Source organism: Pinus tabuliformis, chromosome 2_1 (assembly GCF_031772625.1).
Source record: "Pinus tabuliformis cultivar Carrire ecotype Pingquan chromosome 2_1, CPIR1, whole genome shotgun sequence".
Lineage (NCBI taxonomy): Eukaryota > Viridiplantae > Streptophyta > Pinopsida > Pinales > Pinaceae > Pinus > Pinus tabuliformis.
The window spans coordinates 583,123,724-583,138,658 of NC_142299.1; positions in this window are offsets into that span (position 1 = coordinate 583,123,724).

Here is a 14,935-nt window from a genome sequence, read left to right on the forward strand (position 1 = left end):
GGTGTTCTGAACTACATTGGTTGAGAATAGCCAAATTGGCAGGCCAATTGTTAGTCTTGGAAGCGACAATGTGACCATGTGGGGCGCACCAACTTCTCCCAAGAGGAGAAAGGACTAGGATTTCCATCATGGGGAATTCCTTGGTTGGGGCGTTCCATGTTCTCAACCTACAGATCAACGCAGGAATAGGAGGTGATTATGTTCTGTTTAAAATAAATTTTATAACGACGCTTTAGACACAACTTGCTTTTTCACTTTTTAAGAGTCGAGAAAAAGCTAAAGATGACTCTAGTCTCCTTCGATGTTTTAACGAGCCCGAAGTGACAAATGCTCGGATGGACTTTTTCAGTTATAGAGTTTGAAAAAGGCCAAAAGAAACTGCTCTGGAGATCTAGGCAGAGGGTGTGCCAAACCTTTCGCGAAACCACAGAATACGTTTTACGGTACGGGTGGTCGATCTTTGTGAATGCTGTGTTCACTGCATCGCGATCAGTAGGGCGGCCGACACGGCTTCCTAAGGATAAAGGCTTTTTCCTATAGGGGTCTCCCAATATATACGCGACGGTACGTGGGAGCACAAGTCTGTATTGATACTTATCGCTTCACCGTGGAGGAATCACCCAACCACTCAACACTAAGATATCACGTTTAACGACGCCGGAACACGTCTCTAGCTTAGACCTCTATGTGTTTGTGTTATGTTTCAAAGCATTGTTATGTAAATTCAATTCATTTTAAGTTGATCTTGTTTAGCAGTTTGCCTTTATGGATCACCACGAGATGTATATACAACTTCCTAAATGCAGTCTAAGATGATAAGCAAGCTTTTCAATCTTTCAACTTTGAAAATCTTAACTACTGAGGGAAAAGAAAGACATCATCTTTTCACACAGATCATAGAGCACACACTAATGCGCTTTTCCCTAAATCAACATGCAAGCTGTCAAAATGCACATGCACAATGCAGGTATTTCTTTTCTCTTTCTTAATGTTGATGTATTACAAAAAGAAAGCTGTTGTATAATTTTGAATTCAATTTCAAGTGAAAGCAAACAAGCTTGTCCAAAATCAAAAGACACCTTAAGATTTACTTGTTTCGACACTAGAAATATATAAATTCAAACCATATGACGAAAGCAAAAGCTCAATCAGCTATGAACAGCAAACAAACTAACTCTTAAGATCACTATGACACTTATCACAGTTCTGGATCTAAGAGGCCACAGCAAGACTAGTTCGCTTTTTGTTATGGGAAACTGTAAATGATGTAAGAAATACACAAAGAACAAACACAGTTTCTTTATACAACTGAGGCGGAATAGTAGTAAGGAAAGTTGGTTTCAGATAGGTACATTGACTGGTAACAGGCTGCAAAAACAAGGGTGAAAACAGGGCAAGAAACAGCAGGGAACCCCAGTAGCACAAGGCAAGACTGGTTCAGCGCAGGTAGTACACTGTCAGTTTGACATTCAGCGCAGGTAGCCCCTTTGGGAACTGCGCTGAAATGTAGACTGCCTTCACAGTGCCTGCACTGAAGAACGAAACTTTCGTTTCTCTTGGTTTCCGGGTCACAGATTGCTCAAAAATTCACAGTTTTTGGCCAAATCAGAAGCTATCAGTCAAGTACACACTAAAGGGTAATTAGGAGGATGAAAAGCTATCACTAAGAGCTGTTCAGAGTCCTTGTGGATCAGCTCTTCAAATCATAAACATGCCCAGAAACTGAGCTAGAGTAGATGCCCTCTACTTTGCATTTGAAAGATCCAAATGTAGTTTGATTCGTTACTCCCTGTGTTTACGAAATGAATAGCAAAAAACACAAACAACCAACAAGATACGTTCCCCAGCGGAGTCGCCAATTTGTTGTAGGGAAAAGTATCCAATACGGAATGACCCTATCCCACTCTAAGGGTGATAGTACCTCAGCAACAATCGAAGCAAAGCTATCTAAGATTTCTTCTTTATGAAAGTAAAACAGGGGAGAAAGGGATCCACTAACCGATGTCTTTCGCTAATGATTGATCCAATCTTCTCTCCTTGCTGCTTGCTCCCAGCTCCTTGCTCTTTCACTGGCCCGGCTACAAAAAGATGCTGCAAAAAGGCAAGAGAGGGAAACTACAAGAAGCATACATTCATAATTGATTCAAGGATTAGAATAAATCAAATACACAAGTATAACAATACACCATTGAGACACATGCATATAGAAGAACCTCAAATGCTTTATTAATGGAAGAAGTAAAGTTCAAGGAGTGTTACAAACATAAGAGGCCCAATCCAGCAACACCTCCCAGCAGAAAGAAATCTCCTCTTCACCTCCTTCAAAGCAATCACCTAATAGCTCTAAACTCAAACCAACAGCACTTCCTTACATTCACAAAATTCCAGCCTCTCTAGACCTCACGAGAGAGCTCTATATATAGGAGTTTTGGAGAAAGGATGAGTCAGCTTGAGGCTGGCTTCAAGCTGACTAGTGTCCTCTCTCACTTCAGTTATACTTCAGTTCTTGAGTCCACTTGGAGATCCTTGCTTCCACTTGGAGTTTAAGAACCTCTTACTCATCACTAGGCGAATTCCCTGATCCAAGTGTCATTTTGGAAGCTTCCTGGGCATTGACACCTTGAGGAATGACTGTGCCACTTGTCCAATCTCGCTCAGCGTAGGTAGCCTTTGTTGGATTTGACATTCAACGCAGGTACAGAGAGGGGCAGTTGACATTTAGCACAGATGCTCAGTGGAGCAGTTGACATGATCCAGAAATTGCTTGTTTTTGAGTGTTTTCAGGTGGAGAACTGATTTTCAGTGCTGTGGTTTGCTGACCTTGTTCCTCTAGGGGGAGGAACAACATGTTTAGGGACTTTGGATCCCTTAGATTATGGACATTTCATGCTTCATGCTGCAAGGCACAAAAATGTCTATAACACTGTTGCTAGACTTGAAGCCATAAGAATGTTCCTTTCTCCTTCTAGCGTTCAGAAGTTCAAAGTATATCAAATGGATGTGAAATCTACTTTTCTTAATGGAGACCTAGAAGAAGAAGTTTATATTGAGCAACCAGACGGATTCATCCTTGGAAATGATCCAAAACTTGTATGCAGACTCAGAAGGCTCTCTATGGTCTAAAATAAGCTCCAAGGGTCTGGTATTATCGTCTTGACAAATACCTTCATCAACAAGGTTTTTCAAAAGGATCAGCTGATAGCAATCTATATATAAAAATTGGCAATGATAAATTGCTAATACTTGTTGTGTATGTTGATGATATCATTTTTGGTAGCAATGAAGAAGCCATGAGTCAAAACTTTGCTTTGGTAATGCAGAAAGAATTTGAAATGTCTCTGCTTGGTGAGCTCACGTAATTTCTTGGTTTACAAGTTCAACAAAATAAAAATGGTATTTTTCTATCACAAGCCAAGTAGCTCAAGCAGATCCTGAAGAAATATGGCATGGAAGATTCTAAACCAGTATGTACCCCTATGGTAACAGGATGCAGCCTCAGCGCAAATGATGAATCGGCAGCAGTACATCAACCAACCTACAAATCCATGATTGGTAGTCTGCTCTATCTAACAGGTACCCAACCAGACATCATGCATGTAGTAGGAATAGTTGGAAGATTCCAAGCAAATCCAAAGGAAGCACACCTTCAGGCAGTTAAAAGGATTTTCAAATATCTTCAAGGAACACAAAACTTTGGTTTATGGTATCCTAGGGATACAAATCTCACACTTCATAAATATACAGATGCAGATTGGGTAGGAAGCGTGGATGACAGATAAAGCATTAGTAGTGGTGCATTCTATATGGGTTCCATATTAGTATCTTGGTTCAACAAGAAACAAAGTTCAATTGCATTATCTACAGCTAAAGAAAAATATGTGGCTGATGCATCTTGTTGAACACAACTCCTTTGGATGATGCAAACATTGCAAGACATTCAAATCACATGTACTCCACCCATCTCCATTCTATGTGATAATACAAGTGCCATCAATATTTCAAAGAATCTAGTCATGCATTCCAAGACCAAGCACATACCTATCAAATATCATTTTCTCCGTGAACAAGTGCTTGAACAAAAAGTCAAATTGGAGTATGTTCCCTCCAAAGAACAGGTTGCTGATATATTCACCAAACCGCTGCCCAGAGAGACATTTGAATATCTCAAACAGAAGCTGGGAGTAGTTGATGCATCATCTTGCTGTTGAAACCTATTTGCTTCAAAGAAAATTGGTTGTACGCAAGTTTCATGAATTGTATCCACGTACATACGCTGGTTGTTGTGGACACAGTCGCGTATATGTTGGTTTGAAGAAAAACAGTGGGCCAGACTCAGGATGAAAAGACTCTGATATGGGTCTGACAGAGACCATCTGGCACAGGTTCAGGGGGAGTATATACTTCTAATAAAGCATTGTTTGCATTATCTTAGAAGATCTTGGTACATTTTCACAGTTGTTTTTTATTCAGGTGGAACGGGTGCAGAGGGAGATCATGGTTGTTGATGGTGATTGACAGATGTTGTTGATGATAGTTGTTGATAACTATCTTGTTTTATATATTTTGTCTCTATGTCATGTATATCTTTTATTATCAAGGTCATGTAATGACCTATTTTGTTTCCCCACTATGCCTGGGATGGATGATGTAATTTTCTTGTCTTATCATGTATAATCTTTTGGTGTATCCCCCCTTGGTTGGGTGGATGAGTCAATCTTGGTATATCCCCACTTGGTTGGGAGATGGATGTATGTATGAGTCATTGGTGATAGGAAGTTCATTTATGATGTATAGAGTCTTGTTCTTCTTGTAGAACATCTTTTTGCAGACCTTGCTTACAGTTAGGGGGAGCATGAATAGCACGCTTCAGCATATCAGAGAATTCAGCATGTACTCAGGGGGAGCATAACCCTTTTCTCTTGATGACAAAGGGGGAGAGTGACTTGGGGTTGCCATCAAGTCCAAAGGGGGAGATTGTTGGCATTATGACACAGGTTTGGCACTATGACACAGGTGTTGTCCTTGATGGCAACCCACTCAGATGACAGATCACAGTTTAGGCTCTCAGAATGAAAGAAAAAGAGATATACGCAGGTTCCCCTTGACCAAGCCGCGTATACACACGGGTTCGCCAACCAAAAGATGTGTATGCGTATACACGCACTTTCACGCAAGGAAAGGTGCATACATGTTGGAGAATTTGGTTTTGGTCCGTGGTATTTGGACCATGGTATTTTGACCCATGATATTGGTCCAAGGTATTTTGTTCGAAGTGTTGACCCCAGGTATTTGGTCCAAGGTATTGAGTCTAAGTGGTTTTGGACCATGGTATTGAGTAAGGCCTAAGACTATAAAAGGAGGAGGAGATCATTAGGCAAAGGCACTCAAGTAATTGAATATCTAATGAAGAGCAAGATCTAGAATACTGGTCATTGGGTTATGGTGCATAACTGGATTTGAATCAAGGAGGAACCTGAGCGCTTGAAGAAGGATAAGTTCTATTGATGGGTCAAGATCTTAAGACTTGAAGAGAAGTATCTTTATGTGGTTTTGATCTTTTATCTGAATAGTTGGCACATGTCGTAATCTGTAAATCTGATGATCTGGGTATAACTGATATCTAAATAGTTGTGAAGGTTAAATCATCTTTTACAGATCTGTATGTAGGTTCATTACAACAAGGGCACGTATACATGCTGGTTAAGCATTTCAAAACAACGTATATGCAGGTTTGTCTTGAGCGAAGTGCGTATGCACGTAGGTTTGACACATTGAAGTAGCGTACACCTCATAAAATATGTTTTAGCTACTATTGTTTGTTGTTGCAGTGTTCTGGGTTCTGGTTACAACTTTCAAAAAAGTGATTGTTTGATTCAGTTTTGGTTGGTACAAAGGAGATTGGTTGATGCAGATATATTTGACGTTTGATTGACGTTATTGATGGATCCAGTCTGAAAATTTATGAAACATGGGCCCTGGAAGAAAAGAGAAGGTTGTAGCCTTCTGTAGGTCAGCGCCTACGTACTAGTACATCAACTAGTACAAGAGCTAAAGTGGGTTGTAGCTCCCTTCCAGGAGAAGCTGGAGAACGAGAGAAGGTTGTAGCATTCTATAGGTAGAAGCCTACGTACTAGTATAAGACTGCACCGGTACAGAAATATTGTAAAAAGAAGTTTCTTATTAAAAGAAGATAGAGACGAATTGCAGCAGGTGGTTTTCACCCACATTAGGTTTCCACCTTATATCTTGTGTTCTTGTGTGTGATTGTCTACTCTGTGTTTACTATACCTGTTATTGCTTATATGGTTCTAATACACAAATTAAAGATCAACTAACTAAATTATAAGTTTGCAAGGTATACGTTGGTTGCTCTAAACGCAGTTGCATATATATGCAAGTTTCATTAACAGAAGTAGCATATATAAATATGTTTATGGAAATGAAATATTGTTAAATTGCTAATACTGATTCACCCCCCCCCCCCTCAGTATTATTTCCAACAACTCTAACATACAATTCGCGCTCCGTGCTAGAAATTCGCAAAGTTATTACAACAATATTACTCAAAACTTGGGCTTTGAGCCCCAAAACATGTTGTGGGGGGGATTCCATGCCCAACACCCACCTATGGGAATAGGAAACACAAATAGGTGTTATAGCTAGTCTTTTATTCTCCCCTCTTCTCGTTTATTTTATGGATTAACCTCAACAGATTACACAATAATATATTGTTGGCATTATGATACAGATTTGGCACTATGACACAGGTGTTGTCCTTGATGGCAACTCACACAGATGACAGATCACAGTTCAGGCTCACAGAATGAAGAAAGAGAGGTATACGCAGGTTCCCCATTGACCAAGCTACATGTACACGCGGGCTCACAGACCAAAAGGCACGTATAGCATACACATGCACTTTCACGGAAGGAAAGGCGCGTACATGTTGGAAAACTTAGTTTTGGTTCATGGTATTTGGTCCATGGTATTTTGATCCATGGTATTGGTCCAAGGTATCTTGTCCGAAGTGGCTACCCCAGGTATTTGGTCCAAGGTATTGCTTCTAAGTGGTTTTGGACCATGGTATTGAGTAAGTCCTAAGACTATAAAAGGAGGAGAAGATCATTAGGCAAAGGCACTCATGAATTGAATATCTAATGATGAGCAAGATCTAGAATATAGGTTATTGGGTTATGGTGCACAGCTGGATCTGAATCAAGGATGAACCTAAGCACTTGATGAAGGATAAGTTCTATTAATGGGTCAAGATCTTAAGGCTTGAAGAGAAGTATCTTTATCTGTACGCAGGTTCACTTTAGCAAAGGAGAGTATACGCGTTGGTTCTGCATATCAAAACAACGTATACTCAGGATCGCCTTGAGATAACAGTGTATCTACGTAGGTTCGATACATTGAAGTAGCGTATACCTAATAAAATATGCTTTATCTACTTCTATTTGCTATTACAGTGTTCTGTGTTCTAGCTTGGGTTCTGGTTATTGTTACTGTATTTTGGTTACAGGATTCTGAGAAGTGTTTGATTGATTCAGTTTTGGTTGGTGGAAAGGAGGTTGGTTGATGCAGATATAATTGATGGTTGATTGATGTTATTGATGGATCCAGTCTGAAAATTTATGAAACGTGGTCCTTGGAAGAAAAGAGAAGGTTGTAGCCTTTTGTAAGCCTGCAACTACATACTAGTAAACACAACAGCTAGTACAAGAGCTAGGGGGTTGTAGCTCCCTTCCAGGAGAAGCTGGAGAATGAGAGAAGGTTGTAGCCTTCTGCAGGTAGAAGCTTGCATACTGGTATAAGTCTGCACCAGTACAAAATTGTAAAAAGAAGTTTCTTATTAAAAGAAGATAGAGATGATTGCAGTAGGTAGTTTTCACCCACATTGGGTTTCCCCCTTATACCTTGTGTTCATGTGTGTGATTGTTTGTTCTATTTTACTGCACCTGGTTACTGTTTATATGGTTTTGATGCACAGATTAAAGATCAACATATGATGAATTAACTAAGTTATAAGTTTGAAGAGTATACGCTAGTTGCCTTACATATAACTGCGTATACATGCAAGTTTAATTAACAGAAGTAGCGTATATGAATCTGATTATGGAAATGAAATATTATTGACTTTCTAATACTGATTCACCCCCCCCCCCCCCCCCCTCTCAGTATTATTTCCAACAATTGGTATCAGAGCAGGTCCTTCAGAAGAAGCTTGATCGCTTGAAGGAAGATCTATCATCATGAGTAACTACGAAAGAGAGGGATCCATTATACCACCAATCTTTGATGGGAGCAAATTCGTTTATTGGAAGGTAAGAAATACAACCTATCTTCAATCTCTTGGAATAGATGTCTGGGAAATTGTGGAAGGAGGATATACATTTCCATCAGCAATTCCTACAGATACAGCAAGTAAAAAGAAATATGAAACCAATACCAAGGCTGTCAATACAATATTGGGGAGTCTGTCACAATTATAATTTGTCAAAGTTATGCAGCTCAAAACCGCCAAAGAAATATGGGACAAGATCATTCTAAGCTATGATGGAGACAATCAGGTAAAACGTGCAAAATTGCAATCTCTCATAATTCAATATGAAACTCTCAAAATGCACAATGATGAAAGTATAGCTAATTAATTCTTACGTATAAATGAGATTGTTAATTGCCTGAAGAACTTGGGTGAAGAGATAAAAGAAGTTACTTTAGTTGAAAAGGTTTTAAGATCCTTGTCTACTAAGTTTGAATCAAAAGTTTCTGCCATAGAAGAAAAGCAGGATCTTCAAAGTATCACTATGACATAGCTGCACGAAATCTTAACTTCTTTCGAAATGAGAAAAGGAGGTCCATCAGATATGAGAGAAGCCGCGTTCAAAGCTTCAGGGAGGAAAGAACCCAATGAGTCAGGACATATTTTAGAAGAAGAGGAAGAAGCAAACTTTGTCAAAAACCTTCAATGGGGTTCTAGAAGATTAAGAGGTAAACTACCTTTCAAATGTTTTGCTTGTGGAAGAGTCGGTCACTATGCTGCCAAATGTCTGCATAAAGATAAGCTCAATAAAGGTAAGGAATCAGTAAAATGGAATAGAAAACAAAGTGTAAGTAAGAAGAGCTACTATACGCATGAAGATAGCGATGGTTTATCAAATAGTGATGAAGATAATAATGACTATAGACTTCTGATGGCTTTTGAAGATGATGATTTCTTGGATGCTTTAGATGAAGATAATCTTTATGAAGAAATATCTAAACTCAAACATACTCTGACATTCCAACTTGCTGAAAGAGAAAAACACAATGAAAAACTAGAATGTGAAATTGTGGGTCTAAGAAAAGATATTGAGAAAACAAAAGCTCTCAATCTCAGATTTGCTAAAGGATCAGAAACTTTAGATGAAATTATCAAAGTGTAGTGTTCTCCTCTGATAAAGACAGGTCTTGGATATACTAAAGAAGCATCTCAAGCACAGAAGCCGTCAACCTCCACTAAAAGATATCTTGATGCAGCAAAGAGCAGTGAATAGTTTAACAATCATCAGCAAAGGCATAAAGCAGTTCACCAAGTAAATCAGGTTCAATCTACTTCAAGGATGAACAAAAGTTACAACCGACCTCAGGTAAATCATACTCAATTTGCTTCAAGAATGAATCACTAGGTCAGTAGATTCGATAATCGCAAAAACTTATTTTATGGCCAATGTTTTTCATGTCATAACTTTGGACACAAAGCTGCTCAATGTGTTGCTTACAAGACCATCATGACTAGAGAAGCACGAAATCAAAGGAATGTGACAGGGATCATGAAAAGGACCTACAATAAATTTTCGCTTCTTGAAAATGAAATAGAATGCTCTATCTATAACAACTTCAGTCATGAAGATTCTAAATGCAGGAGTAAATTTCGGCAAACATCTCAAAAGGAGCAAACTTCATTGAGTCCCAAAATATGGAGAAAGAAAGAACCGCAAACAGAAAGATGTGGTATAGCCTTGTATGCAGAAGGACAAGAAAATCAGTGGTACATCAACAGTGGATGCTCGAAACACATGACAGGTGATAAAGAAAAACTTCAGTCATACAATGCCTTAGAAAAGGAAAAGAAGGTCTCATTTGGAAATGACACTCCTGCTGTCATAAAAGGTAAAGGTTTTGTTCTCTTAAAAGAAAAGGTTAAAGCTGGGAATGTTATGTATGTTGATGGTCTAAAGCATAACCTATTGAGTGTCAGTCAAATGTGTGATCAAGGAAATGAAGTAGTATTTCGATCAAATGGATGTGTTGTTCGTGAGCTTGATATAGGAGAAACCATGATCAAAGGCATAAGAACTCCAAATAATTTATACATACTCAAGGGAGGACAACAACAGTGCTATCTAAGAAAAAATGATGAACACTGGCTATGGCACAGAAGATTGGGGCATCTGAGCTTCCCTCAAATAAGGAAAGCATGCAAATTCCAGGTTGTTTGTGATCTTCCTGATATCAGCATTCCAGAAAATTCAATATACAAATCATGTCAATTTGGTAAGCAAACCATAGCACATTTCCTTGAGAAGGAAGGATTAGCTAGTAAGCCTATTGAACTTGTTCATACTGATTTATGTGGTCCATCAAGGAAAAAGTCACCTCGTGGAGAAGAATACTTTATATTGTTCATTGATGATTTTTCTAGAATGTGTTGGATAGGACTTCTAAAGCATAAAGATGAAGCATTTGAAAAGTTCAAAGCCTTCAAAGCTTTGGTTGAAAATGAATCAGATTGCAAAATCAAATGCCTTAGATCTAATCGAGGAGGGGAATTTACCTTGGATGAATTCTTCGAATTTTGTGAAGAACATGGAATAAAAAGAGAATTATCCACCACAAGGACTCCTCAGCAAAATGGAGTGGTAGAAAGGATGAACAGAACTATTCAACAAATGGCTCGTTTCATGCTAGATGAGTCTCGAACTCCTACAACCTTCTGGGGTGGAGCTGCATTTACTGCCATCACTATCCTCAACAAAGCAAATGTTTGGGTAAACAACGCTCAAACTCCACATGAACTTTGGTATGGTAAGACTCCTACTGTAAAATACTTGAAAGTTTTTGGAAGCAAATGTTAAATCAAAAGGACTGATGAAAAACTTGGCAAGTTTTAACCTAGAGAAGATGAAGGCATTCACCTTGGTTACTCTTCCCGAAGTAAAGGATATAAGTGTTATAATAAAATATTTGGGAAAATTATTGAAAGTATTGATGTTGTGGTTGATGAAGCAGGCAAAAATCCAAAGTAGGTAAAAACTGAAGATTATGAAGAAGATGAGGATTATCCCCCCACATCAAATCAGACTAATTCTGAAGAAGAAGAAACCAATGAAGCACCAGAAGAACAGATAATGCCAGAAGAAAATACTCCATCCAGGTATGTTAAGAAAAATCATCTAGAGACTCAAATTTTGGGACAGGAAGACGCAGGTGTGTAGACAAGAAGAACTATTACAAAAGCTTCAAGCTATATAGCATTGCTTTCATCCATCAAACCTCAAAATGTAAATGAAACATGCAAAGATGAATGTTGGGTCAAGGCCATGAATGAAGAACTTGAGCAAATTGAAAAGAATAATACTTGGGAATTAGTTCCTAGACCTCATGTTAAGAGTATCATAGGAACCAAATGGATATTTAAAAACAAGCCGAATGAAAATGGTGATGTTATCAGGAACAAGATCAGACTTGTTTGTAAGGGATATGCTCAACAAGAAGGTATAGAGTTTGAAGAAACTTTTGCACCTATTTCTAGACTTGAAGCCATAAGAATGTTCCTTGCTCTTTCTAGCTTTTAGAAATTCAAAGTATACCAAATGGATGTAAAATCTGCCTGTCTTAATGGAGACTTAGAAGAAGAAGTATATATTGAGCAACCAGACGGATTCATCCTTGGAAATAATCCAAAACTTGTATGCCGACTCAGAAACGCTCTCTATGGTCTAAAACAAGCTCCAAGGGCATGGTATTACCGTCTTGACAAATACCTCTATCAACAAGGTTTTTTAAGAGGATCAGCTGATAGCAATCTATATACAAAGATTGATAATGATAAATTGCTAATACCTGTTGTGTATGTTGATGATATCATTTTTGGTAGCAATGAAGAAGCCATGAGTCAAAACATTGCTTTGGTAATGTAGCAAGAATTTGAAATGTCCCTGCTTGGTGAGCTCACATATTTTCTCGGCCTACAAGTTCAACAACATAAAGATGGTATTTTTCTATCACAAACCAAGTATCTCAAGCAGATCTTGAAAAAATATGGTGTGGAAGATTTTGAACCAGTATGTACCCCCATGGTAACAGGATGCAGTCTCAGTTCAAATGATGAATCAACAGGAGTACATCAACCAACCTACAGATCCATGATTGGAAGTTTGCTTTATCTAACAGGTATCCGACCATACATCATGCATGCAATGGGAATAGTTGGAAGATTCCAAGCATATCCAAAGAAATCACACCTTCAGGCAGTCAAAAGGATCTTCAAATATATTCAAGGAACTCAGAATTTTGGTTTATGGTATCCTAGGGATACAGATCTTACACTTCATGCATATATACATGTAGATTGGGTAGGAAGTGTGGATGACAAAAAAAGCACTAGTGGTAGTGCATTCTATATGGGTTCCAGATTAGTTTCTTGGTTCAGCAAGAAACAAAGTTCAATAGCATTATCTACAGCTGAAGCAGAATATGTGGCTGTTGCATCTTGCTGCACACAACTCCTTTAGATGATGCAAACATTGCAAGACATTTAGATCACATGTACTCCACCCATCTCCATTCTATGTGATAATACAAATGTAATAAGTATTTCAAAGAATCCAGTCATGCGTTCCAAGACCAAGCACATACCCATCAAATATCATTTTCTATGTGAACAAGTGCTTGAACAAAAGGTGAAATTGGAGTATGTTCCCTCCAAAGAATAGGTTTCTAATATATTCACCAAACAACTGCCCAGAAATACATTTGAATATCTCAGACACAAGCTGGGAGTAGTTGATGCATCATCTTGCTATTAAAACTTATCTATTTCAGAGAAAATTGGTTGTACGCGAGCTTCATGAAGTGTATCCGCGTACATACGCCACAGCTGGATCTGAATCAAGGATGAACCTGAGCGCTTGATGAAGGATAAGTTCTATTGATGGGTCAAGATCTTAAGGCTTGAAGAGAAGTATCTTTATCTGTACGTAGGTTTGCTTTAGCAAAGGAGCATATACATGCTGGTTCTGCATATCAAAACAGTGTATACGCAGGTTCGCCTTGAGATAATGGCGTATCTACACAGGTTTGACACATTGAAGTAGCATATACCTAATAAAATATGCTTTAGCTACTTCTATTTGCTATTACAGTGTTCTGGGTTTTGGCTTGGGTTCTGGTTACTGTTACTGTATTTTGGTTACAGCATTCTGAGAAGTGTTTGACTAATTCAGTTTTGGTTGGTGCAAAGGAGATTGGTTGATGTAGATATAATTGATGGTTGATTGATGTTATTGATGGATCCAGTCTGAAAATTTATGAAACGTGGTCCCTAGAAGAAAAGAGAAGGTTGTAGCCTTTTGTAGGCCTGTACCTACGTACTAGTAAACAAAACAACTATTACAAGAGCTAGGGGGTTGTAGCTCCCTTCCACGAGAAGCTGGAGAATGAGAGAAGGTTGTAGCCTTCTACAGGTAGAAGCCTGCATACTGGTATAAGTCTGCACCAGTACAAAATTGTAAAAAGAATTTTCTTATTAAAAGAAGATAGAGACGATTACAACAGGTGGTTTTCACCCACATTGGGTTTCCACCTTATATCTTGTGTTCATGTGTCTGATTGTCTGTTCTGTTTTACTGCACTTGGTTACTGTTTATATGGTTCTGATGCACAGATTAAATATCAACATATGATGAATTAACTAAGTTATAAGTTTGAAGAGTATACGCTAGTTGCCTTACATATAGCTGCGTATATACGCAAGTTTAATTAACAGAACTAGCATATATGAATCTGATTATGGAAATGAATTATTATTGACTTGCTAATACTGATTCACCCCCCCCGCCCTTAGTATTATTTCCAACATATATCACATATATGAAGAAAAAGAAAGAAAAAACAAATTAGAGAATTCCCATGATGTTCACACAATATATTCCCTAATAGACATATTCTAAATTCATCCATTCTTTGAAAGATAGATTTGACATGTCATGGAGATAATATTTTATTAGAAAAAGCACCCAGAAAACACATAGCTAAAACACATAACCAAGAAAATAGGGACCCAAGAACCCTTATTACTTTGTCACGCTTCTTATTTTCATTCTAATATTGAGGGCTCCTTATTCTCATGTAGAAGAAAGATTAAGATCAAGTCTACACCCTAAACTCTATATCAAGAATTATGAAGATATCAGGAATAAAGAAGAAGATAAAGCTTTTGAAATATTATGTATCAGTCTATTGGAGAGGAAGCTATATAATATATCACCTATAGGAAGAAAAAACAAGAACTGTGTAATTACATGCCCAATTCCACATAGATTGTTCACCAATTACCATTGTAGACAATATGCACTGATACAAAAATAAGACTAAGCAAAATCAACATTTTTCTAGTGCTATATGCTCGTTACAAGATATGTTATTGTTTATACACCTCATTTATAAGCCACACATATAATTTTACCTATCAAAGAAGTAATTGCGATCAATCTGCAAACTAGGATTTTTTTTTATCTGATCATCTAATCATCTAACCATAAAGATAAACAATTTTCAATTATTTGCAACCCAGAATTGTTTAGGGACACATGACTTACCATGCACATAGTCCTAGAATTAAAAAAAAGGAAATGTTAGATTGAAGTTACAATACATAGTTATAGCACTAATT